The sequence below is a fragment of the Giraffa tippelskirchi genome, chromosome 5 (assembly GCF_054371585.1).
Source record: "Giraffa tippelskirchi isolate mGirTip1 chromosome 5, T2T-mGirTip1v1.2.pri, whole genome shotgun sequence".
Taxonomy (NCBI): Eukaryota; Metazoa; Chordata; class Mammalia; order Artiodactyla; family Giraffidae; genus Giraffa; species Giraffa tippelskirchi.
The window spans coordinates 140,597,064-140,620,308 of NC_137279.1; the positions used below are offsets into that span (position 1 = coordinate 140,597,064).

The following is a 23,245-nucleotide window of genomic DNA, read 5'->3' on the forward strand; positions in this document are numbered from 1 at the left end:
TATTATTAATTATGCTTCTTAGGTAGAAAATTCCCATTTTATATCTTCTAGGTACTATTCTCTCATTAAATTTTCATACTTTTCCCTATTTTCACAGAAACACACATCATATTCCTATAGTCCTATCTTTTACAATAATTTTTAAAATTAAATATTAGATATTATAAAGAAAAACTACAGAGAATCCAGAAGATATCATTGTCCTGTAGAGTTTCTACCTTTTCTACTGTGAGGCAGATTGGAGGCTGATCACCTGATTCCATTTGGAGACAAAGCTGAGGTGAGGGTGGAGTATGATTGTAGTTTCAATGAAGCTCCATATAGCTCTGGTTGACACACAGTCCTAGGTCATAGTCATTGAAAGCATTTAACTGAGAATCTTGTGTATTTGCTGGAGCTCCTCACCTGGCTGTTTCTAAATTCTAATCTTAATCAGAAAATGATTGCTCTGATTAGCTTCTCAGCCTGTTGAAGCTCAAGTTTTAGACTTGGCAGATGTCTTAGGGAAAAGCTGCCTTTGTGTCAAACTGTTTTCTCCCCATCATTCTCTCTGACATTTTGACCAATTTGGTATTTTTGGCCCCTAAAGATCACCATGAACTGCTGAATTGTTCTATCTTCCAGCAGTGGCAAAGTTCATGTTCTCAGTTTTATTCCGTGAATTCAGTTTTATATTCCCCAGAGGAAAATAGAGCTATACCAACTTAGTTCTTACAGTTCTTCCCTTTGCAGGATCTTGGCCCTACAGTCCTTATTGTTTCCAGCAGCAGTGCTTGGCCCTACAATCCTGACTTTTTACTTGTTTCACTTGGAGAGTGTGTCCATCACAAGCTCCTTTAATCTCTAAGTAAAAGTTCTTGAGCCAATTTTCTTTTTAAAACATTTATATTAAAGAAGTATTTGTTAAATATCTACTTAATCATATAGCATGTTCTTTATTCATTTTGATAAATTTTAAAAGTTTATGGAATCTTTTTCATTTTTAATAAATGAATGAAAAGTATTCTTCTAAGAAGCAGATTCTGAAATCATCTCTGTTTTTTATGAAGGGAAGTTTGTGCTTTTCCTCTTCGACATTCTATTTCCTGATGCTGAAAGTGAAGGAAAAGTAGAGCACCTTCAGAAGTCTGAAATCAGAGAAATGTGACTCTAAGAAGTTTGCACTTGCCCCATGAACCAAGTCTGTGCTGCCACTCTCTGTAATCTCTACCTAGGTAAGTGAACTGGAGTAGTTGTGGTCAGCTAGCCATGGTGGAGGTGGGGTGGAGAGAGGAAAATAAATTACCATAACTGTATTATATATAACATGTATTGGGGATTATTTATGTGCCAGGCCCTCTACAGGTATTAATGTGTTTAAAGCTCCCAGCAACCCTATGGCCTAGATCCTCTTTTTATTCTTATTTTACTGAGGTTGAAAGTAAGGTTCAGAGAAGGTAGTAAGTTAGCCAAGCCTCATAAAATAGTTGGGTGAAGAGTTTGTCTTCAGATCTCAAATATTATCCATTATCTCACTGAATCAAAAGTGAGAAGCCACTCTCTTTTTCTTGTTTGGGAAATTAAACAACCCCACTTAGAGAGGAGAACCAAAATGAGAAATTTTTGTTGGAAACTTGCAGTGGTTAAACATAAAATTTTTATCTTTATATCTAGAATTCTGTATTTCTGTGTTAATTGCTCAGTCTTACCCAACTATTTGCGACCCCATGGACTATAACCTGCCAGGCTCCTCTGTCCGTGGGATTCTCCAGACAAGAATACTGGAGTGGGTTGCCATTTCTTTCTCCAGGGGATCTTCCCAACCCAGGGATCGAACCCAGGTCTCCTGATTTGCAGGCAGATTCTTTACCATCTGAGCTACAAGGAACCCATTAAGAGATCACAAATGTTTTATTCTTTTTTATGTTTTACATTATTAATAATGGAGAAGGAAATGGCAACCCACTCCAGTGCTCTTGCCTGGAAAATCCCATGGACGGAGGAGGCTGGTAGGCATTGCAAAGAGTCAGACATGACTGAGTGCCTTCACTTTCACTTTCATTAATAGTCTCCTTCAAATACACATCTAATTAAGTACATTTGAATATGAAAATACTGTTGGACACTATATGAAAAAAATGCCTATATCAATTTGTGAAAGAACTAACAAAAGAAAGTATAAATATATTCTGTATTGTAGAATACAACTCTAAAGTGATAGAAAAGGGCCTATTTATGGAATGATATAGTTATCCCTTATGGCTTTTATTATTACAAGTTGGTTACAATGGATTCATTCTCTTATGAATGAAAATAATTCTGATAGAAACATCTCTGAGGTACAACAAAAGAGAGAGAATTATAAAGAAAGATCTACTATATCCGAGACCGCTATCACTGCCCCCTTTCATTTTCATTAAAAATGAAGCTCTGCAGCAGATGGGCTTCAAAGATATTTTAAAGATTTAAGTGCTAATGTATGGGAGAATTCCAATGCAAACCATTTCTTTAAAGTACTTCAGTGCATGCCGGGCTGTGGGAGGGACCTGGAGAGCCCTCTTAATCTTGCTTAGATCTTTCCATTAATGGAGTGCTATAAAATTACCTTCAATTTCAGGAGAAAAGTGGTCTTACTGGGAGAAGTTTGACTTCTTTCTGAATTATCTTCCCCTCAACTAAAATTTAGTAAACCATTCTAAGTAAAGAAATAACTCCACCTACAATGCATGGGTTTTGGTTTGGGATTATTTTATTAAATAATAAATATTTAACTCTTTGAAAGCATATGGTATACAAACAAGAATTTCTAAAGAAGCCAACTTCTCATTGGATTGCTTGCCATTCTTTTTAGTGCATAAACAATTGGTTAAAGTTAACTATTTAAAATAGAAATATGTTGTTTAAATTTCAGAGTGTAGTTGTTTGAGTCTATATATAAATGTCTAGCAAAGTCATTGCAGGCTCACCATAGTCATATTAAGAATCCTGGTGGTTCCAATTGTGAGATCAATAAAGTTGATAATTGGCATCATGTATTACATATTCTTAGGAACATCTGTATGCCACACAAAAATTTAAAGGAAAGAGAAAATGGGTAATAACTAAATTCAGCATAACCAAAAAAGCTGCTAAAAATTAACAGATTCTATCATCCCTAGAAATCATTGTTTCATGATCAAATTTCACTTCATTTTTAACCTTTTTAGTTATGTAAAATATTACAAAATGATTTTATATCTTAATTTGCTCCTGATGAAAAATTTTTATATTTAAACATTAGATTTTTAGATGCTATTATCTTCAAATTTTCTTTACATTTTTACTCTAACCATTACACAGTTTAAGGACAGAAAAACCAAATGATGATAAAAAAAATGGAAATGAAAAATTGTAGCTTTCTGTTTATAAGGGAAGGATATTCATATGGTTTTCTCTCCTTATTTCCATTGTGTCTAACACTGTAAAGGAGAAAGGATGTTGCTGCCCAGGTATTAGTAATCAATGTGGCAGCCAGAAAAAAGATTTGATATTTTATTATGAATAGACATCCTATCCAAACTTCTTTGGTATGACCAGCACAGTGAAGTAAATCCCATCCCAGACTCTCCACTTACCAGGTAACCTTGTATAAGAATAGTATATGCATACTGTAACACATCTGGACACTGAAATTAGTAACATTTAAAATAAGTTTTTAAATTATAAAATTATATGCTGTTATTAGGAACTATTTCTGCTTAGTAGAAATATTGTAGTAGAACTATTCTACTTAATAATAGTGCTACTGTTAAAGGTTCTGCTCACATTGGGTCATGGGAAACCATTCTCCCTCCCTTTCTAGTTTATAGCTAGATGACTTTACTCCTTTCCACTTTATTTTATAAAGTGGGGAGTCCAGCTATGAAATCCTGAACTAAATTAGATAAGTAAAAAAAAACAAAAAACAATGATCAGAAATGACGTTCTCATTCCATTGTTGCCACCCACCCAAGTTATCCCTGCCACGGCCCCATATTTATAACAAGAGTTTTACTTTATGAAGTGCCCCATAAATCAAATTGAGGATTTATAAGAAGCCCTTTTATTTCATAGATCTAAACACAGATTGGATGCTTGGATAAATATTGTACCATTTTTATAAAATGCTAACTAAACCAAAATACCATTAAATACTACAGAACCAATAAATAAACCAGCATTTCAATCCAGACATATTATTAAAGGAGGAAGCAATCAGATCTATAAAGTAGTTCTGCATTTTATGAGGGTAAACTCTTATAAGCCAGATGCTTTAAATTTTGTTTGGCTTTTGTTTAACACAATATGTTCTGATGTACTTTGCCATCACTAATCCAAAAAGCCACACTTAAACCAAGTACTTTCGTTTCTCCCAATTCTAAATGATATATGCAATTTAAAGTTCTCTAGCACTGGCCTTTAATGGCCTCAAATGAATAATGCCCATTTGAGATTATTTCTTTTGATATCAACAATATTCCTAAAATTAAAAGCAATGCATTTTGCTCCTATTTACATGTGCCAATCTCGTTGTAAATTGAAATTTCAGAATTCTTTCAACATTTTGAATTCTCCTAGGTATGTTAGTGAAAGTCATTCAGTCATGTCTGACTCTTTGCAACCCCATAGACTATATAGTCCATGGAATCCTCCAGGCCAGAATATTGGAGTGGGTAGCTTTTCCCTTCTCCAGGGGATCTTCCCAAACCAGGGAGCAAATCCAGGTCTCCCACATTGGCGAGGATTCTTTACCAGCTTTAAAGCCCAATAATACTGGTGTGGGTAGCCTATCCCTTCTCCCACGGATCTTCCTGATCCAGGAATTGAATCGGGGTCTCCTGCATTCCAGGTGGATTCTTTACCAATTGAGCTATCAGGGAAGCCCCTAGATATGTTATTTATTCCTAATCTTTTATGAAGAAGGCTTGATGTGGACTGTTTTCAGACATTAGTTTTAATACAGTTTAATCTTGTGTGACTATCTCTGTTAGATGTTTAGAACTAAGAAGCAAAGAAATGGAATTGCATATAGAGTCCCCGAAGCATCAACAAATATTTACTAAGGATTTCTCCTGAAGACTTAAAGTAGAAATTATACTGGCTTCTGCTGTGGAGCTAGTAATGACATGAAAACATAAATGGTCATGTCTGAGCATTAGTCAGTATGAATTAGAGCAGTATATAGAAAACTGGCTTTGGAATCTGTTAAACCTACTTTAGGATCCTTACTACCTCACTCATGTAAATTATGTAAGCTCTCTAAATATCAATTTATAAGAATAAATAAATGTTATGTTACAATAATAGGATTAATCTGAATAGGATTGATTTCTTAGTCTTAATTGCACATGTGTATGTTACATGCTATGTGATTGGGGAAATTATCTATCTATTCCGTTTCCCTATCAGAAAATAATGAGTTCTCTTGAAGGAGCCATAAATCTACAGGAAGAAAAGAGCTACATACATCAAATTATTGTGTGGAGAATTGTAAGAGACAGTCCTGTTAAAGTTAAATTATAATTTAATACAAAGTATGTGCTTTCTGAAAAACAGGATGGTTTCATTAAGTTTTTTTCTAGCCATGCAGATTAACAAGATACCATGGCTTGTGCTAAAAAAAAAAAAAAAAAAAAATGATATATTAGTTTGCTAGGGCTGTCATATCAAAATACAACAGATTGTATGGCTTAAACAATAGAAATTAATTTTCTTAGTTTTGAAGCCTAGAAATTCAAGTTCCAGATATCATTAACTCTGGTTTCCTCTGAAAACTTCTTTCCTTGGTTTGAAGATGACCTCCTTTTCTCTTTCTTTTGGTAAGGTTGTTATCTGTGTTCTAATCTCCTTTTATAAAAATACTAACTATTGGAAAAGGCCTCCAACACATATAACCTTATTTACATTTCTTATCTCTCTACCCAGAGACCAAATTGACAATATACATTAATGGATCATAGAAAAGCAAAGGGATTCCACAAAAAAATCTACATCTGCTCCATTAACTACAGTTAAGGCCTTTGGCTTTTTGGATCACAACAAAATGGGACATATTTTAAGAGACGGGAATACCAGACCACCTTACCTGACACATGAGAAACTTGTATGCAGGTCACAAAGCAACAGTTAGAATTAGACATGGAAGAATGAACTGGTTCAAAATTGGGAAAGGAGTATGTCAAGGCTGTATATTGTCACCCTGCTTATTTAACTTACATACAGACTATATTATGTGAGATGCCAGGCTGATGAAGCACAAACTGGCATCAAGATTGCCAGGAGAAATAAAAATAACCTCAGATATGCAGATGATACCACCCTTATGGCAGAAAGTAAAGAGGAACTAAAGAGCCTCTTGATGAAGATAAAAGAGGAAAGTAAAAAATCTGGCTTATGACTCATCATTCAAAAAGCTAAGATCATAGCATCTGGTCCCATCACTTCATGGCAAATAGATGGGGGAAAAATGAAAACAGTGATAGAGTTTATTTTCTTGGGCTCTAAAACCACTGTAGATGGTGACTGCAAGTGTGAAATGAAAGGACGTGTGACAACCTAGATAGCATATGAAAAAGCAGAGACATCATTTTGCTGACAAAAGTTTATCTAGTCAAAGCTGTGATTTTTCTAGAAGCCATGTATGGATGTGAGATTTAGACCATAAAGAAGGCTGAGCACTGAAGAACTGATGCTTTTGAACTGGGGTACTGGAGAAGACTCTGAGAATTCCTTGGACTGCAAGATCAAACCAGTCAGTCCTAAAGGAAATCAACCATGGATATTTATTGGAAGGACTGATGCAGAAGCTGAAGCTCCAATACTTTGGTCACCTAATGCAAAGAGCCAACTGATTGGAAAAGATCCTGATGCTGGGAAAGATTGAGGGCAGGAGGAGAAGGGGGTGACAGAAGATGAGATGGTTGGATGGCATCATCAACTAAATGGACGTGAGTCTGAGCAATCTCCGGGAGATAGTGAAGGACAGGGAAACCTGGAGTGCTGCAGTTCATGGGGTTGCAAAGAGTGGGACGTGACTGAGCGACTGAAAAAGAACAAAAATCTCTTTGAAGGCCCTAATACCCAAAAGAGTCACATTCTAAGATACTGAAATTTAGAACTTAAATGAATTTGGGGCAGTAAAATTTAGCCTATAACAAACGCCTTTTCACAAAATCCTAAAGTCAGTATCATTGGGGACAAATATGTATGCAATCAAACACAGAAAATGAGGCAATGTGTGGGTGGAGAAGGTGTGGTATGTTACAAAGGAAAATAGTTGGATTAACCAGCAAAGCAAGCTGTTCTAGCACTTTTACTTCTTTATATTCATCCAACCATTTATTGCTAGTCTGTGTTTATATTTAGCTATTTCATGATTTTGTTGATTCCTTTCACTTCAAAATAATTGAGGTAAGTACAATCCTTGATATATGTCTCATAGGTTAAAACAAAAAAAGAAGAAGAAGTGAGGTATCAGTACACACAGAAGATGGAAAATGGCCCTGAAAATTCTGCCAGACCAATCCAAATTTTTACAATAAGTAAATACAAATTTTTGGTAAATATTAACTATAAGGACTATGGGTACATTTAGTTGTTTGATACACATGTATGCCAGAAGAACTTGAATATAAATAATAGTGCAAAAGGTTATACGTTTTGGGATCATAGATTTAAAATACACTAAAATTTATTTGTTTTAACTTTGACTTGGTCAAAGACAGTCTTCTGTTTGCATTCATAAATTAACTGAATTATTTCTAGTTATGCATTTATTGGGCTTCCCTGGTGGCTCATCCCCTGGAGAAGGAAAGGACAACCCACTCTAGTATTCTCACCTGGGAAATCCCATGGACAGAGGAGCCTGTAAGGCTACAGTCCACGGGGTCACAAAGAGTCAGAGACGACTGAATGACAAGCATGTATTTATTACTATATACAAATGAATAATAGCATAACTACTATAGTATTATATGTGGTAGCATTTACATTCTTAAATAGATAAACTCTGAGGAGGTAAAGCGAGAAATTTATTCTGCTTCAGGGAGTAACTCTTATTATGTAAAGCACTAAGATATGTTGGTGATTATGGACAAGTTTAAAGTCTTGAGATCTAATTCACAGTAAACACTAAAAGCATTGAACAAGGACTTTTACTGTAATAAAATATAGGAAGGAATGGGCTAAAAAAGGAATATAAATTTTATGAACTCCTATGCCAAAATCAAATTTTAGCATATTATTAGGTATTCATTCATAAGGATTAAGTTATTATGAATATAAGAGTTCTTCAGTTGGGTAAATCACAACTTGGAAACATGCATATTTCTTAAATATATATTAATATTTTAAAAGTAATCATTAATTAAAATATCCTTCATGGATCACAGCTTTGTCATGGTGAAGGTGTTTGCATAAATCAAGGAAGCTATGAGCTGGGTTTCCATGCTATGCAGGGCAATCCAAAATAGATGGGTCATAGAAGAGACTTCTGACAAAATGTGGTCCACTGGAGAACGGAATGGCAAACCTCTCTAGTATTTTGCCACGAGAAGCCCATGAACAATGTAAAAAGACAAAAAGATATGACACTGAAATATGAGGCCCCTAGATCAGAAGGTATCCAATATGCTACTGGGGAAGAAGGAAGGACAACTACTAATAGCTCCAGAAAGAATGAAGAGTTTTGGGCCAAAACGACAGAATGATCTTGGTTCATTTCCGAGGCAAACCATTCAGCATTACATTAATTCAAGTCTGTGCCCCAACCACTGATGTCGAAGAAGCTTAAGTTGATCAGCTGTATGAAAACATACAAGACCTTCTTGAACTAATACTTAAAAAAAAAAAAAAAAAAAAAAAGATGTGCTTTTCATCATAAGGGATTGGAATGGGAAAGTAGAAAGTCAAGAGCTACCTGGAATAACAGTCAAGTTTGGCCTTGGGGTACAAAATGAAGTTTGGGCAAAGGGTAACAGAGTTTTATCAAAAGAACACATTGGTCATAGCAAATGCCCACTTTCAGAAACACAAGAGATGATTCTACACCTGGACATCACCAGGTAGTCCATTCCAAAATCAGACTGATTACATTCTTTGCAGCCAAAGATGGAGAAGCTCTATATAGTCAGCAAAACCAAGATCTGGAGCTGACTATGACACAAATCATGATCTGCTTACTGTGAAACTCAGGACATTGACCTTGAATATGCATTGGAAGGACTAATGCTGAAGCTGAAGCTCCGATACTTTGGCCACATGATGTGAAGAGCCAACTAATTGGAAAAGACATTGATTTTGGGAAAGACTGGGAGCAAGAGGAGAAGGGGGCAAGAGTGGATGAGATGGTTGAATAGCATCACTGACTCAATGGACATGAGCTTGAACAAAGTCAGGTATGTAATGAAAGACAGGGAAGCCTGGTGTGCTGCAGTTTATAGCATCACAAAGAGTTGGACATGACTTGGGGACTGAACAACAAGAATGTAAATGTTGGTTCTAGTACATAGCAAATATGAGGGAATTAAATGAAATTAGAAGAGAGGAAAAGAAGAGAGAAGGAGGAAATTTCCTTTTCATTAAGCATATTTTTTAACTGCTTCACTGTAGTTAACTTCTTATTTTAAAGTAGGAAAACACTAAACTGTCTCATACCAGATACTTGATCAGATATCATATTTTTCAAGCTTAAAGAATTTCTCTAGTTAATATTCTATAGGTTATCCGAAGATATCCCTCTCTACCTATTTTTCTAATTCCAGTTTCTTAGTTTTTTGCCGAGTATACGCCACATTTCAGCATCTCATTTCCAGTTATTATCTTTATTTGTTCACAACTGACTCACAGAAGGATTTAAACCAATATTTTAGTTCTCCCTATCCATCTCCCCACCTCTCCCAAGGGCAGTCACTGGACATGTGATATAACAGGCTTTCCTGAGTTTTGAATCCTGGATTTGGTTTAGATGGAGACTGTGTAACTAGCCTAAAAGTATTAGACACACATTTGAAATGCTCTTCAGCCACTCCACCATAAGGAATTCTGTACTGGAGAATATCATCGTCTAGCTGCAGATTCCTGTCATTTGTTAGACCTGTCTTTCTCTGTATCTAACTTTTCTCTCTTCCTTCTCAATTTTCCCCTCTATTCAATTCTGGACTCTTGCTTTTTATATATGCTTAGTGGTCCAGCTATCACATTGCTATGTCTTTCTAGTTTCAATTTGTGCTCTGTTAGAGTACTCTTGCCTGGAAAATCCCATGGACGGAGGAGCCTGGTAGGCTACAGTCCATGGGGTCGCTAAGAGTCGGACACGACTGAGCGACTTCACTTTCACTTTTCCCTTTCATGCACTGGAGAAAGAAATGGCAACCCACTCCAGTATTCTTGCCTGGAGAATCCTAGGGACGGCAGAGCCTGGTGAGCTGCCGTCTATGGGGTCGCACAGAGTCGGACACGACTGAAGCGACTTAGCATAGCATAGCATAGCATAGATGCCTATAAAATTAGAGACACTGCAGTCAACCCCTTACTAGAGTAAGACTTTCTCATTAAAAGTTTTCCTTCTCATTTGTTTCTAGGAAAGATATTTTTAAAGTTCCCCAATTTTCACTGTGTTATGGGGGCGGTGCTTTCAGTGCCACCATATAGTGCTGAAACATTGATGAGATCATTTGAGCAGTGGGGATATTAATGGATAAATCAATTTAAAGTCTCTGGTTTAACTATAGAGTTGATCTCTGCTTCTACCTTTGTTTATTTGTTTTAAGATGCAGAGATAAAATGACGTTATGGAACAATTTTAAAATGTATGCTTTATTCTCCTTTGTTTCTGATAGGCAGATCATCTAACTCTGTAACATGGAGGATTTCATACAGATTACAGGCTGAAGAAGATACAAAATTTGGACAACCAGCCCTAGTGATTCAGTGGTAGCTGTTTGAAGGAAAGCATGGAATTCATAGGAGTAAGTTGAAACCAGCCTAAGGGATAGCTCTGAGAAGCCTGGGACAAAGGTTTTTGCCCTGCTGATGCAGACAGCATTTGATGTCCTGCAACACCTTTTCTTATGATTTAACCTTCTATAGCTGTGCATTTCCTTTCTGCACATTTTGAAGTTTGCATTAAAAAATCATGGCATAGTAAATGGTTTTAATGAAATATTAAGGAAGGTTAAGGGTATGATTGTTTAAAAAACACTAGAATTTTAGAAGTGTGAGAAGGGAATGGGAACTCAAGATTGCTAGAGGCCATTATTTTTGTCCTATTCACTTTTTTCTAAAAGGGTCAGCCTTTGGCAAAATCGAGAAGGTGTACAAGATCCTTCACTTTTCTGATCAAATCACCTTTCCTCTTCTAAACCTATTGATGATTATTTATGATCTAATCCCTTTTCAAGAAACTTTCTCTCAGTTTACTATCCCTTAAATATACAATTACTGATAAAAAGCATATTTTGCATTTATAAAATGCTGGGCATTGTATTTAGCATTTTATATGTAATTTACACAATGCCATGAAGTAGGACTACTACTACGACTTATTATAAGTGATCTAAGATTTAAAGATATTGAATAAATTGCCTAAGTTCATAGAGCCAGTTAGTGGCAATACTGTGTTAAAAAAATGGTCAGCCAGCTTCTACAATCTGAACTCAGAAAATTATAATGGTAAAAGAAGGACTAATTTACATTTGTGTTTGTGTGTGTGTTTATGTGTGATTATTGAAGATGAAATTGTTGATGATCCAAAAGAAAAATATCCATAGTGGTGATATGGCACATAATGGTGTTTTGGGATGATGATATGTGGAATGAGGTGGCTGTCATACTCATTCAAAATCCTGTGACATCCTCATATACTTAATAGACTGTACTCTAATGCCTGAAATATTCATTGGTCAACAACTAACAATATTTAATTATCAAAGAGTGAAATCAAATATTGTCCATTATACTAAAAATAATTTGCTAAACAACAACAGAAATAACAAATAATAACTGGATAAATAACTGGATAAATAAATAACTCAATAAATATTGAGTCTACTGTATGCTAGGTGTTAGGGATATAATTGTGAAGACAGTGTCCCTAATTTTTCAGTTTAGAAAATTTGTGGGAAAGAAAAGCAAACACAATTATAAGAAATTTGAGATAAAAATAAAAGGCATAGGGAAATACAACAATTAAAAAAATATGTCTCCTAACCTTGTGAAATTTTAGAACGTTCCCTTCAAGAAGTGAATTAAACTGATGAAATTAAATCTAGGAATTAAAAAAATAAGCATTTTGGTTGAATGTGATGCAATAAGGCATTTTATTTCACTCCTTTAATGCAAAATAAAAATATCAATAAGAAAACTTAGAAGAAAATTGTTTAAAATTTGCCAACAGCAAAATCAAAAGCTAGTCACAATCCTAAACCTCTATCTATAAGAAACAGTTGTCAAATACTGTAAAAGTTAAATCAAATCAAGGACAGGCTCAGGTAGCAAAAATAGAATCTAAACTCTTAAGTGCTGTATTTTGAAATTAGATAAATAAAAGGGGTGACTATATCTCTTGTTTGGATCATCAGTGTCCTTGGCATGAGTCACAAAATTGCAAATCAGCCCAGAAACATCTTCTGGTCACAAGGGGTGGGGGGTGAGGGCAGTAAGGAGAGTTCACTGAGACTCTTGAAGATTTCTGCTTTCCTCAAAGAGGGAAAAGAAATTGTAGAGAATTCAGCAAATCTGTTGAGAAAATGCTCTAATAGGAGAAAACATACATAAATATAGAAAATTAGTAAGAAAGCAGTTGAAAAGTCAGAAAAAGAAAATCAAAAGAATAATAATTTAATTCAACCCTAGTAAATAAAATTTACTTTATAAGCTGTAACAAACAAATGTTTGTCTAAGAAAATACAAATTTCCATAATTGTTTACCAAAGCAGTAGAATACGTAAACTGACCCAATTGATATGAAAAAAAAAAAAAGGTGGGAAAATATCACAGAGATGCCAGCCAGAAAGGACAGGTCCCAAAAGAGTTCAGAGGGAATGTTAACAAATGTCCATACACACATATATCAAATGCTTTCAAATGTTCGCTAGAACACAGGTAAAGAAAAAGAAACCCACCCCACTTTTTGTAGAGAAGACGTGACATTAATGCAAAAACCTGAATAAGGTAATACAGCCTGGATAGGAGGTGAGTTTGGGGGAGAATGGATACATGTAGATATGTGGCTAAGTCCCTTTGGTGTTTACCTGAAACTATCACAACGTTGCTAATCAGTTATACAAAATAGCCCAATACAAAATAAAAAATGTTTAAAAAAGAAGAAATAATCTGCAGACAAATCATATTATGAATACCTAAGAAGGTAAGGAAAAATCATTATAATTTTATTTCAATAGATTTTGGGAATAAATTTTAATATTTATCTTTCGATAAGACTTCTAAATTAAATACAAATACACAGGAAACTCTTGACATCAAGTAGGCTCACATAGAAGAATAAAAGCAAGAATAATTATAATACTGATTACTTTTGATGGTTAAGTGCTTACTATTGTGCCTGGCATTTCTAATCACTCTTTCATTTATTGTATACAAGCCCATGAGGTAAGTACTATGATTATCCCTATTTTACAGATAACCAAACCAGGACACAATGATGTCAAGTAACCTTTCCAAAGGTTACAAACCAAAGTGTATCAGGACTTGTTGTAGTAGGAAAAATCAACCTGTAGATAGAATGGTCATTATTGTTGTTCAGTTGCTAAATCATGTCCCACTTTTTGCAACCCCATGGACTGTAGTGGTCATAGAACACTCTATATATGGAGATATGTATGAAGAACACTTTAACTCTTTCCTGAGAAACACTCAGGAGAGGGGGAGGATAGGCAAGCTTTAGAAAAACATTTTGTACTTGGATCAGTTCAGTTCAGTTCAGTCTCTCAGTCATGTCCGACTCCTTGTGACCCCATGAATCGCAGCACACCAGGCCTCCCTGTCCATCAACAACTCCCGGAGTTTACCCAAACTCATGTCCATTGAGTCGGTGATGCCATCCAGCCGTCTCATCCTCTGTCGTCCCCTTCTTCTCCTGCCCCCAATCCTTCCCAGCATTAGAGTCTTTTCCAATGAGTCAACTCTGCATCAGGTGGCCAAAGTATTGGAGTTTCAGCCTCAACATCAGTCCTTCCAATGAACACCCAGGACTGATCTCCTTTAGGATGGACTGATTGGATCTCCTTGCAGTCCAAGGGACCCTCAAGAGTCTTCTCCAACACCACAGTTCAAAACCATCAATTCTTCTGCCCTCAGCTTTCTTTATAGTCGAACTCTCACATCCATACATGACTACTGGAAAAACCATAGCCTCGACTAGACGGACCTTTGTTAGCAAAGTAATGTCTCTGCTTTTTAATATGCTGTCTAGGTTGGTCATAACTTTCCTTCCAAGGAGTAAACATCTTTTAATTTCATGGCTGCAGTCACCATCTGCAGTGATTTTGGAGCCCCCAAAAATAAAGTCTGACACTGTTTCCACTGTTTCCCCACCTATTTCCCATGAGGTGATGGGACCAGGTGCCATGATCTTAGTTTTCTGAATGTTGAACTTTAAGCCAACTTTTTCACTCTCCTCTTTCACTTTCATCAAGAGGCTCTTTAGTTCCTCTTCACTTTCTGCCATAAGGGTGGTGTCATCTGCATATCTGAGGTTATTGATATTTCTCCTGGCAATCTTGATTCCAGCTTGTGCTTCTTCCAGCCCAGCATTTTTCATGATGTACTTGGATAGGAAGACTTAATATTGGAAATGTTTCCTTAACATTTTATACAATATTTATTATAACAATGTTTTCAGTAGGAATGACTGGAAATATCCTCCAATTCCATATTAAACATTTGTTAAATAAACTCAGTATACCCATACAATGGGATAATATGCAACTGATTAAAAATAAATAAGTAAACAGGTTGATTGATATACACTGGTGTGAAAAGATAATCAAACTTAATTGCTAAGATAAAAAAGAAGGTATAAACCAATGCATATAATAGACTTATTAATCTAGAAAAAGATGTATAGATACAAATTATCACAGATATGTATACATACATATATACAATGCACTATTACTCAGCCATAAAAAGTAACACATAGGAGTCAATTCTAGCAAAGTGGATGAACCTAGAGCCTCTTATAAAGAGTGAAGTAAGTCAGAAAGAGAAAAAGAAATGGCATATATTAATACATACATATGGAATATAGAAAAATGATACTGATGAACCTATTTGCAGGGCAGCAACGGAAACACAAACATAGAAAACAGACTTGAGGTCACCACAGGGAAAGGAGAGGGTAGGATGAATTGAGAGAGCAGCATTAAAACATATACATTATCATATGTAAAGTAGACAGCTAATGGGAAGTTGCTGTATAACACAGAGACCTCAACCTGACACTCTGTGACAACCTAGAGGGGTGAGAAGGGGTGGGGGTTGGGAGGGAGGTTCAAGAGGAAGGGGACATATGAACACTTATGGATGATTCACAATATTATGGGCTTCGCAGGTGCTCATTCCAAACCCAAAGAAATGCAATGCCAAAGCATGTTCAAACTATCGCACAATTGCACTCATCTCACACACTAGCAAAGTAATGCTCAAAATTCTCCAAGCTAGGGATCAACAGTATGTGAACCGAGAACTTTCAAATGTTCAAGCTGGACTTAGAAAAGGCAGAGGAACCAGAGACCAAATTGCCAACATCTGTTGGGTCATAGAAAAAGCAAGAGAATTCCAGAAAAAAACATCTACTTCTGCTTTGTTGACTATGCTAAAGCCTTTGACTGTGTGGATCACAACAAACTGTGGAAAATTCTCAAAAAGATGGGAATACCAGACCACCTTACCTGCCTCCTGAGAAATCTGTATGCAGGTCAAGAAGCAACAGTTAGAAGCAGACCTGTAACATGCTGTTGCTGCTGCTGCTGCTGCTGCTGTTGCTGCTGTTGTTAAGTCACTTCAGTCATGTCCAACTCTGTGCGACCCCATAGACGGCAGCCCACCAGGCTCCCCCATCCCTGGGATTCTCCAAGCATGAACACTGGAGTGGGTTGCCATTTCCTTCTCCAATGCATTAAAGTGAAAAGTGAAAGTGAAGTCACTCAATCGTGTCCGACTCTTAGCGACCCCATGGACTGCAGCCTACCAGGCACATCCATCCATGGGATTTTCCAGGCAAGAGTACTGGAGTGGGGTGTCATCTCCTTCTCCGCATGTAACATGGACAGGTTCCAAATTGGGAAAGGAGTATATCAGGGCTGTATATTGTCGTCTTGCTTATTTAACTTACATGCAGAGTATATCATGCAAAATGTCAGACTGGATGAAGCACAAGCTGGAACCAAGATTGCTGGGAGAAACATAAATAACCTCAGATATGCAGGTGACACCACCCTTATGGAAGAAAGTAAAGAGGAAATAAAGAGCCTATGGAAGAAAGTGAGGAGGAACTAAAGAGCCTCTTGATGAAGGTGAAAGAGGAGAGTGAAATAGCTAGCTGAAATCTCAGCATTCAAAAATCAAAGATCATGACATCCAGTCCCATCACTTCATGGCCAATAAATGGAGGAAAAAATATAAACAGTGACAGATTTTATTTTGGATTACTGCAGATGGTGAGTGCAGCCAAGAAATTAAAAGATGCTTGCTCCTTGGAAGAAAAGCTATGACAAAACTAGACAGCATTTTAAAAAGCTGAAGACATTACTTTGCCAACAAATGTCCATCTTGTCAAGGCTATGGTTTCTTCAGGAGTCATGTATGGATATGAGAGTTGGACTATAAAGAAAGCTGAGCACTGAAGAATTGATGCTTTTCAACTGTGGAGTTGGAGAAGACATTTGAGAGTCCCTTGGACTGCAAGGAGATCCAACCAGTCCATCCTAAAGGAAATCAGTCCTGCATATTCATTGGAAGGACTGATACTGAAGCTGAAACTCCAATACTTTGGCCACGTGATGAGAAGAACTGACTCATTGGAAAAGATCCTGATGCTGGGAAAGATTGAAGGTGGGAGGAGAAGGGGACAACAGAGGATGAGATGACTGAATGGACTCACTGACTTGGAAATGAGTTTGAGGAAGCTCTGGGAATTGATAATGAACAGGGAAGCCTGGTGTGTTTCAGTCCATGACACTGCAAAGAGTTGGGCATGACTGAGTGACTGAATTCTACTGAACTGAACTTGTAGCTCAGACAGTAAAGCTCTGCCTGCAACACAGGAGACCCAGAACATTCCCTAGAGAAGGGAATGGCAAACCACACCAGTATTCTTGCCTGAAGAATTCCATGGACAGAGGAGCCTGCAGACTGCAGTCCATGGGGTCGCAAAGAGCTGGACTCGACTGAGCAACATACTTTCACAATATTATGTGGCAGAAACCAACACAACATTGTAAAGCAATTATCCTCCTATTAAAAATAAATTTAAAAAAGAATATATGATACCTAGTAAGGCAATGGCACCCACTCCAGTACTCTTGCCTGGAAAATCCCATGGACAGAGGAGCCTGGTAAGCTACAGTCCATGGGGTCGCTAAGAGTCGGACACGACTGAGTGACTTCACTTTCACTTTTCCCTTTCATGCACCGGAGAAGGAAATGGCAACCCACTCCAGTATTCTTGCCTGGAGAATTCCAGGGACGGCAGAGCCTGGTAGGCTGCCGTCTATGGGGTCGCACAGAGTCGGGCACGACTGAAGAGACTTAGCAGCAGTAGCAGCAGCAGTATTGTTGTTTAGCTCTGGGAAGTTCACCTGGATTTTGGGCAGCATGTAGTAGAGAGAGATATTTTTAAGAGATATTAATTATTAAGAACAGTACTGTGATTAGAATAATGTTAGAATGTTTTTAAATTTATATATCTCTATCTATCTATATAATCTGTCCAGATTAAGTTGTGGCAGGAGTACAAAATAGCAGAAAGAAAGTATCTAGAATGGCCCTGAAAAGAAAAATGTTCAAGTAATACATAGGAAATAAAAAAGATTGAGAAAGATACTGATAATATTTTCTAATTTGACCATCATTTGACTCCTCACTATGACTATCGTACTTGTGTAGCTCCAGGTTGTCTTATACTGTTCCTAAAAGAAAAAATGACAGCTTCAATGAAAATGAAGACCAGAAAGGAAAAAGCAAAAAAATGAAGAGTGACAACACTTGGTAATAGTGCACCACCATCATTACAATATAAAATTATACACTCTCATGATCTACAAAGATTGTTTTAATGTTAAAAAAACTAGCTCTTGAGGGATTCAGAAGTCAATGAAATCTGTTAATTAGTTTTCTACAACTCCCCCCAAAGATTCTGCTTATCAGAGCTACAATCTATGTAGACTACTATAAACCTAATATAGGTAGCACAGAGCAAAACTTCATTAATTTGGACTTGGGGTGATATACACGGTATGTTATTCTATTCAAGGAAATCCTAATTTGACAGTGATATCAAGCACATGCAATAACTTGATAGTAGGTAAATTAAAATTTTGCCTGTTAAATATTCTAGTAGATCCTTGTATCTGTTCTCTGTTTGCATTTATTAGGGCTTCCTATAATATACTTCTATTATTATATTTTTTTCAAAATAAGCCTTCTAATTCCTGTGGGATATGGGATCACACAGAGTTAGACATGACTGAAGCGACTTAGCAGCAGCATTACATATGATCAAATATCTAGTGTTGGTCTATTGTTATAGATTTTATCTTATATGAATACTCCGAGGATTGTTAACTTGTGGTTGCATATTTGTTACATTTTTAGACAAATCATATTATTAATCACATGATTAGTTCTCCAAGTATGATAGTTAACTTTGTGATGACTGCATATTTCTTATATTGAAGAATAAACTCATAGACTATATGAAAAATTGATAGCAGCTTTCAAATCTGAGTATATACTCACTAGTTGACTGTTTTGGGAACTGGAGCTTAATTTATAATATATGAGAAGATAACTCTATAATTCAGAGTTTCATATTTCTTCTTAAGTTAGTTGAATCCAGTGATCTTGATGAAATCTAGGACCTTTAGGTTTTTTGAAATATTGGTGATCACTGAACAGTTGTATAAATGGAGATGTATGAAGTGAAGAAAAGTAAGAATGTGTTTGACAGCATGACATAGTCCAGAAGATGTTTATATGAATAAATTCCAAAAATTGTCCAGGGATATTTTTGTCATTTGCTTCTTTCTCCTAGATATTGGTGCTGCAAAAGGAAAATAAAAATAGCAATCACATTCCCTAACAATTGAGCATTCTGAGAGATTGAGATTTCATTAATTGTGGTTTTTACAGTATTGGAGCTGGTTTGTTTAAAAAGAAATACGTAAATATGTCCCTTGGGTTTTTGTTTCCATGGTTCACCTCTTTTGTAAGCCAGTTTTCATGCTCTTTACTGCAGCGAGGAAGTGCCAATCCAATCTGTAAATTCTAAAAAAAAAAAAAAAGTGAATTTTGAGAAAAGTTTTTAAAAATATTTTGTTAATAAAGTGAATCTAAAATTTTAACATTATTAAATTGCCTATATTATAGCCCCTTTATTAGATTGGACTATAAAGAAAGCTGAGTGCCAAAGAATTGATGCTGTTGAACTGTGGTGTTGGAAAAGACTCTTGAGAGTCCCTTGGACTGCAAGGAGATCCAACAAGTCCATCCTAAAGGAAATCAGTCCTGAATATTTGTTGGAAGGATTGATGTTGAAACTGAAACTCCAATACTTTGGCCACCTGATGCAAAGGACTGACTTATTTGAAAAGACACTGATGCTAGCAATGATTGAAGGTGGGGGGAGAAGGGGACAACAGAGGATGAGATGGTTGGATGGCATCACCGACTCAATGGATATGAGCTTGGGTAAGCTCCAGGAGTTGGTGTTGGACAGGGAAGCCTGGTGTGCTGCAGTCCATGGGGTTGCAAAAAGTCAAACATGACTGAGCAACTGAACTGAACTGATTAAATTGTCTGTTATCTTTAACCTTTTTTTGTGTGTGTGGTTTATTAGAATATAGACTGTGTACTAAATGACATTGTAGAGTTATGATTACTTCTCTTAAATAGAAGAATAATAGTATAGTTATGTAGATGAATGTACTTATATAGGAGATTTGAGAAGTAAGGAGTTGAACTGTTATGTCTGCCCCTTCTCCTCAAACTATGTAAAAATACGTATGTCTTTATATACACAGCTTCCCTGGTGGCTCACATGGTAAAGAATCTGCCTGCAATGCAGGAGACCTGGGTTCAGTCCCTGGGTTGGGAAGATCCCCTGGAGAAAGGCATGGCAACCCATTCCTGTATTCTTATCTGGAGAATTCCATGGACAGAGGAATCTAGCAGACAATGTCCATGAGGTCACAAAGAGTTGGACATGACTGAGCGACTAACACACACACACAAATAGAGGAAAATCAAGTAAATGTGGCAGAATAGGCCACCTGATGCAAAAAGCCAACTCATTGGAAACGACCCTGATTCTGGGAAAGGCTGAGGTCAGGAAGAGAAGGGGGTGACAGAGAATGAGATGGTTAGATGGTATCATTGACTCAATGGACATGAGTTTGAGGAAATTCTGAGAGATAGTGAAGGACAAGGAAGCGTGGAGTGCTGCAGTCCATGGGGTCAGAAAGAGTTAGACACTACTGAGCAACTGAATGACAACAAATTCCTGTTTTGTCAGTATAAGACTATAGCTTTTATAGAAAGTTTTGAAAATATAGAATATAATTTTCAAATACCATGCTCTGCTATGGACTTCTGAGACAAACTTTTAAATATATTTTTTTTTCCAAAAACACTACAAGTAAATTAATAACAAATATATTTCATTGATACTTCTGGGACCAAACCTTGTGGAACTCCAATGCTGATTGGTCAAGAGAGCAAGAAGAACCAGTCATGTTATAACCAGATAATAAAAGAAAAAAAAGTTATTTATGTATAACTTTTTTATTATTATTAATTTATTTATTTTAGTTAGAGGCTAATTACTTTACAATATTGTAGTGGTTTTTGCCATACATTGACATGAATCAGCCATGGGTATACATGTGTTCCCCATCCTGAACCCCCTCCCACCTCCCTCCCCATCTCATCCCTCTGGGTCATCACATTGCACCAACCCTGGGCACTTGTTTCATACATTGAACCTGGACTGGCGTTCTGTTTCACGCATGATAATATACATGTTTCAATGCTATTCTCTCAGATTGTCCCACCCTCACCTTTTCCCACAGAGTCCATAAGACTGTTCTAGGCATCTGTGTCTCTTTTTCTGTCTCTCATATTGGGTTATCGTTACCATCTTTCAAATTCCATATATATGCATTAGTATACTGTGTTGGTGTTTTTCTTTCTGGCTTACTTCACTCTGTATAATGAATGGGCTCCAGTTTCATCCATCTCAATAGAACTGATTCAAATGTATTCTTTTTAATGGCTCAGTAATATTCCATTGTATATATGTTTTAAAATATTATAAAGTATCTGTTCATTTACTCATTTATTGATTCATCCACTAAATTTTACAATATGCCTAATATAAACCAGGGCTTCCCTGGTGGCTCAGACAGTCAAGTATATGGCTGCAATGCGGGAGACCAGGGTTCAATCCCTGAGTCAGAAAGATCCCCTGGAGAAGGAAACAGCTACCCACTCCAATATTCTTGCTTGGAGAATTCCATGGACAGAGGAGCCTGGTAGGCTACAATCTGTGGAGTCACAAAGAGTTGGACACAACGGAGTGACTAACACATTCACACTCACCAGGTGGTAAGTGAAGTGCTGGTTCAGTTCAGTTCAGTTCAGTTCAGTCGCATAGTGGTTAAAAAAGTGGTTAAAAAATAGGCTATGTTTCTTCCCCTTTGGATCCTAGGATTCACAGCACAAAATAGATATTACAAAGTAAAAATCAACACATACTTCTTTATACATTGTATATTATACATACTTCTTTTTTTTTGCTGCTTATTGCAAGTAATATTTTTAAAAGACCATTCCAGTCCTCCACTCAGAACTTCTAGTGACTTCCTATTTGATTCAGAATGCTTCAAGCCCTTCCCTTGGCCTGTGGGGACTACATGTTGGTGACTGTTTTCTGACTCTTCTGCTCCTTTCCTTACCCACTATAATCATGCCATCTTCTTTGCTGCTTCTCAATCACAGCAACATGGGTTTCGTCTATGGCACTAAATTTCCTGGTCATTCGTCCTAGCTTGCTCTACCTCCAGATTCCTTATGGTCTAACTTGTTCTTTTCAGCTCTCAGAGATATTCATCCACCACTGGAATAACCCCATCCTCCAATCCATAACTTAATTTACCTGATTCTTCCTCATCGTTTTTAATAGCACCATGGCAGATTACATCATCATGTGATTATTGTCAGACTCTCCCTTCTAGAATTCTAGCTTCATGAAACTAGGGATATCGTTCTCATCACTGCCTTATCTTCAACATCAAGAACACTGCCCGGCATTTAATAAGAACTTAATGAATGTTTGTGAAATGAATTAATAAATAAATTGAAAAAAGAACAAACAGTTTCCTAGTAACAAAGGTTTTAATTTGTAGCATTAGAATATTTAATATTATAAATACATCATAATTTATTTAATGAATATATTTTTAGCCATTAAACTAATTTCCTTTGTTTTTTCTTTTTATAAACAATGCTGTTAGGAACTGCACTGTGGTTAATCATCTTGTATTATTTATTTAGGATAAATTCCAGGAAGTAATATTTTTCAAAGACTATGTAGTTGTTCAGCCAATATTAGGTAATGAAAAAATATCTATTAATATTATTGCTAAGGAATGTCTCTATCTGAAATAGACTGAAGGTCACTGGGAGTCAAATGCTAAACTTTGTTTAACAACAAACTTCAACTCAAATTATTTGGGCACATTTCCATTCTTCTAGTCATGGTTTCTGTTGTATTCACCAGTCACAATTTTTAATCAGAGTTTGTCTAGGAAGGTAACACAAATGTAAGTTCTAATGTGTATAATATATATGCCTCAGAAATTTTTTAAAATCTCTATTCTAAAAATCCAATAACTTTATTTTAAGGATCAGAATAGGAAACATAAATAAGGATGCATACAGTGATCTATCCACAACTAGTTGACTGGGAAGTAGATTAAAATCTTAAATTATTGCTGAAGTTACCTAAGTT

At 36.3% G+C, this 23,245-nt stretch overlaps 2 long non-coding RNA genes across 3 annotated transcripts in view; one reads left to right on the forward strand and one right to left on the reverse strand.

The window, feature by feature from the left end:
* Positions 1–2,710: 2,710 nt before the first annotated feature.
* LOC145505093 (uncharacterized) lies at positions 2,711–22,467 on the reverse strand. 2 transcript variants are annotated; one of them, XR_014052836.1, is made up of 5 exons: positions 22,391–22,463; positions 21,835–21,939; positions 19,438–19,503; positions 18,976–19,279; positions 2,711–3,034 (listed from the first exon to the last, which is right to left on the reverse strand). It is a non-coding gene; the product is annotated as an uncharacterized LOC145505093 (long non-coding RNA). The 2 variants fall into 2 exon arrangements; XR_014052835.1 differs by lacking the exons at positions 2,711–3,034; positions 18,976–19,279 and having other exon boundaries at positions 19,329–19,503; positions 22,391–22,467.
* The window catches only part of LOC145505094 (uncharacterized), a 29,931-nt gene continuing 27,112 nt past the window's right edge, over positions 20,427–23,245 (forward strand). Inside the window, exon 1 of the long non-coding RNA XR_014052837.1 lies at positions 20,427–20,561. This is a non-coding gene — a long non-coding RNA (uncharacterized LOC145505094). The remainder of the gene's footprint in view (positions 20,562–23,245) is intronic.